We start from the raw sequence: 5069 nt of genomic DNA, 5'->3' as shown, positions 1-5069 counted from the left end.
ATAGTTCTGGTGGCATTCCACTTTTTGTTGGGTGCTTTTTTTATTTTGATATTTCCATTTTAAATTTTCTTTGTCGTTTTCTTTAGTTATTAGGAAAGCAATACATTTCCTTTGCATTTTAAAAGATAAATAATCTGCTTAAATCTATATATCAGTTATCTTGAAGCCTAAAGGAGAGGAGATAAATACATTCAATTGAAACTCTGCTGCCTAAGCAGTAAAACTCAGAAACTCATCTAGCTGGCATCTACAAAGGTTAGACTGTTTTCTGCTATCAATTAGTAAGATGATTGATGGTTACATTTCACAGGCTATAGCAAGCAACCTGTGAAGTTTGGATATCTACAAGTAATTTTTATCTATAAATAACCCTTCAACCCTCATTGTAGAGAAATAAATCCGAAAACTGAATTTTTATTTTTCAACATACATCAGGATTTATATTCTTTTTTTTCCCTCCATTCAAATACTTCAAGAAAGTTTCAGGCTCTAAGTTGTATCATAAAAGTTTCCAAATTACGACATGACTTAGAATCCTATCTTTCACAATACCTAATCAACCAAATCCTTTCTTGGAAATCTTTCTTGCTAGTTCCTGTTTTCAGGACTATAGCTAAGACTGTTTCCTTTTTCTGGCAAAGGTCATGCACCCTAGGTCCTGGCCATCCTTGGTTATCTTTGGTCATGTGGAACCCAGCTGGTTTTGAGCTCTAGCACATAATTTACTGCTCTGCATTTTCATTCACCATAGCACGCTTAGATGTTTATCATGCTGTTTAGCCTTCATTTCTTCTTTATATTTTTTATATTTGTAAGTTACTTCTATATAGAAGTAGGGAACAGAGTGGATGTAAACCTTCAGAGATTTTAGACCATGTACCACAAGGGTATTTTTGTAGCCACATATTCTTAGAAAAAAGGAAGTAAAAATTTAACTACCAAACATGTTCTGAATTTACTCAATGTAAATGGAGTATGTGTTCCAAATATAATATTAGAGGAAATATTACAGGGGGGAAATTGAAGCAGCAAGAGCTGGGTCCTCAGCATGCAATGTACATTCATTGTCTAATGCAGGAACTTTTAAAAAGAAAAAGAAAAATATTTGTTTGGCGACATTAAATCTTTAATATTGTGGGTCTGTGTCTTGCTGCTTGGTTCATTTCAAAAGGGAAAAAGAAATGGCCTTTTTAAAATTCACATGTTAAAATAAAGCTTATTCATCCAGAAGTAGCAATATCAGTATAATGAGTGCAAAGGGAATAGCTATCAGGAAATGCAATGATATTACATTTATTCCTTTTAAAAGATAATTCTGATCTACTTGATATAATTAGGAGAGAAATAAAAGCAAGAAGAGGCTTAGAAATTATATCAGTAAGATAAATAGTTTAAGCAAAGATCAATTAAGAGCCATTTAGAGTACTTAGTGCTCAGAACAAGTGTCTGAGAATAGGCTAATACATAGAATAAAGGTATGAAATTCATCAGCAAAAAGCCAATAGGTTGGCAAAGACAAACAAGCCAATACTGAGTAAAACTGAATAGTTTTGCTAGTGACAGAATATCTAATTGAACTGTACTGATCTTTTTTTCTTTGAACACTTTTTCTCGCTATTACTAGTAATAGGAGCTCAAGTGGAGGTAGACAAACACCTGGGGAAAGGATGGGAATATCTTTGAGTGGGTGATATGAGGGGGGCCATATATATGTAGTTTGAAAAACAGTTTGAACTACTATTTTAGAAAAATAAAATTAAAAAAATCAAAGTTCTACAAAACATCACAAGCAGTTGAGAGCTTTAGTTGAGAACTTTATAGTCATATATTTTGACAGCCATACAAAATATATGACTATAAAAATTATTGCAAAACAGTGTGATACCACTATACAACTATTAGACTGTCCCAAAATCTAAAACACTAAGAACACAAGTGCTAACAAGTATATGGAGCAACAGGAACTCTCATTCATTGCTGGTGGGAATCAAAATGGTACTGTCATTTTAGAAGACAGTTTGGCAGTTTCTTACAAAACTAAACATATTCTAACCATAAAATCCAGCAATTGTATTTACCCAAAGGAGTTAAAAAATTATGTTCACACAAAAACTTGCACATAGATGTAAAGCAGCTTTGTTTTTAATTGCTCAAACTTGGAAGCAACCAAGATGTCCTTCAGTGGTGAATGGAAAACTGTTTACATCCAAACAATGGAATATTATTCAGCATTGAAAAGAAATGAACTATCAAGCAATGAAAAGACATGGAGGAAACTTAAATTCAGAATACTAAGTGAAAGAAGCTAATCTGAAAAGGCTACATACAATATGATTCAATATACATTATGGAAAAGGCAATACTATGGAGGCAGTAAGAAGGTCAGGGGTTAGTGGAAGGGGTAGAGATGAATAAATGGAGCACAAAGAATTTTTAGAGCTGTGAAAATCCTCTGTATGGTGTTATAATGATGGATACATATCATTATACATTTATTCAAACCCATACAATGTGCAATACCAAGAGTGAACCCTAATATAAACTATGGGCTCTGGGTAATAAAGATATGTCAGTGTAGGTTCATCAGTTGTAACAAATGTGTACTCCGGTGGGGGCTCTTGATAATGGGAAGGCAACGCATGTGTGGGGGCACTGTGTATATGGGAAATCTCTGTACTTTCCTCTTCATTTTGCTGTGAACCTAAAACTGCTCTAAAAGCATGTTTTTTTAAAAAAATGTCTACCACAATGCAATATGTAGATCATGTATCATAGCAAGGTACATTTGAAACATACACAGTTAACCAATGCCACCCCAATAAATTTAATAAAAAATAATATAAAATAACATTGAAATGATAATTCACTATATAAAATAAAAGTATTCATTAAATTATCATGTACCAATATGAAGAAAAAAACAGTGTGTCATATTTTCTTTATCCATTCATTCTATAAATAAACATTTAGGTTGTTTCCACATCTTGCCTGTCATAAATAATGGTGCAGTGAACATGGAAGTGCTAATATCTCTTCAAGATCCAGATTTAAATTTTTGAGTTTGCAGGATCATATTTTTAAACTATTTTTTTAATTTTGGGGGGAGCCTCCATATTGTTTTTAATGGAATCTACACCATCTTGCATCTCCACCAACAATTTCTCCACAACCTCAGCAACACTTTAGTATTTTGGGTTTTTATAATAGCCATCTTGATAGGTGTGAGGTGGTATCTCATTGTGGCTTTGATTTGCATTTCCCTGATAATGACTAAGCATGTTTTCCTATACCTGTTGGTTATATGATGTACTCTTTGGAGAATTGTCTATTCAGATCTCTTGACCATTTTTAATTGGGTTATTAGTGGGTTTTTGTGGGTTTTTTTGTGGGGGTTTTTCCTACATAGGAGTTTCTTAAATGTTTTGAAGATTAACCCCTTGTCAGATATAAGTTTTGAAAATATTTTCTCCCATTCCATATGATTCCTTTCATTTTGTTGATTATTTTCTTTGTTGTGCAGAAGCTTTATAGTTTGATGTAGTCCCACATGTTATTTTTTGTTTTTGTTGCCTTGCTTCGGGTGTCTTATCCATCAAATTGCCAAGACCAATGTCATGAATCTTTTCCTCTATGTTTTCTTATGGGAGTTTTATATTTTTGGATCTTTTAAATGTTTTATCTATTTTCAGTTGATTTTTCTATATAGTATAAGGGTCCAATTCTATTTTTAAAATGTTATATTCCACTATAAAGTCACATTCTAGTGTATCATCTTTTTATTTATTCCAGTTTGTTTAGTACTTTTATTGCTGATACCTGTGTTCTTTCCATATGAGTAAAGCTTCTATGTAAATTTTTATATAAACCTTTTTGTGACAGTGTGACTTTATATCTCTTGGATAAGTACTTAGAAGGGGAACTGCTAGGTAATGTGATTTTTGTATGATTAGTATTACTTAAAAATCAAAAATATTTAAATGTTGTGATATTTTGTATTCCCAATAGGAAAGTATGAGAATTATTTAATATTATTGACAACACTTAGCATTATTAGTCTTTTTTTTTAATTTGGTATACACTGACATAGTTAATTTCAGGTATACATCATAATGATTAAGTATTTATATGCATTACAAAATTATCCCCGTGATAAGTCTAGTCACCATCTTCCTAATTATTATTTTCTTATTTCAAGGTCATCTCTTAATTGTAGAATAATTTTAAATTTGACTATATTTTTAGTGATAAAAAAACATTATTAAAATAAGGGATCTTAAAAAGATTTCTCCAAAGGTCTACTTCAAATTTCTATGAAGTGTCATTTTTATATATCTTCCCAAGTAAATTTATTCCATTTTTTCGGAGACAAATATTGTATCTTTCAATGTTTTCACAGCCACTTAGATTTATTCTGTGTCTTTTCTCTAAAGAATTCATGCCATAACTCTTGCAGATTTAACTAAAAATAAGACCCACTAATAATTAGATTCAATGAGATACAGCCTATTTTATTTTTCTTTTCATATACTATTTAGAGTTCTGAATCTTTCACCCAGGAAAATTCTTCCTGGCTTTCTCTTTGGTTATAAATCAGATCCTTTAAGATACAGCATTGCTCTGATGAGGCCTTGAGAGTACTCATAGTTATATTACTTACAGAATTGCACTCCAGTGTAATGTCAGAACGAAACACAGCGAAGTGTACCATAATTTACCATAAAGAAATAACTCCAGCAATAAACCATATTTAGTGTTAGGAAGGAAGAGAATAACAGGACAAATGAAATAAACATCATCACCGCACAGCACATTAGATGACATTTTTACAGCAATGTATAAAAATGACTTTGTACAGTCCTGATGGAGACTTACAGCCAAAGTTTCTTCTATAAGCATAAAATCATCTTGCTGTCATAAAAATCTGTTGCAGGTCTCAGGAAAGTTGCATTTTGAGAAATAATATAGCGATGCTCCTCGGCTTATGATGGGGTTACATCCCAATAAACCCATTGTAAGTTGAAAATACCATGTTGAAAATGCATTTGATGCACCTAACCTGCTGAATATCT

The sequence above is a fragment of the Myotis myotis genome, unplaced genomic scaffold (assembly GCF_014108235.1).
Source record: "Myotis myotis isolate mMyoMyo1 unplaced genomic scaffold, mMyoMyo1.p scaffold_m19_p_3, whole genome shotgun sequence".
Classification (NCBI taxonomy): domain Eukaryota; kingdom Metazoa; phylum Chordata; class Mammalia; order Chiroptera; family Vespertilionidae; genus Myotis; species Myotis myotis.
The sequence above is the reverse complement of the archived record's forward strand: the minus strand, read 5'-3'. Positions refer to the sequence as shown.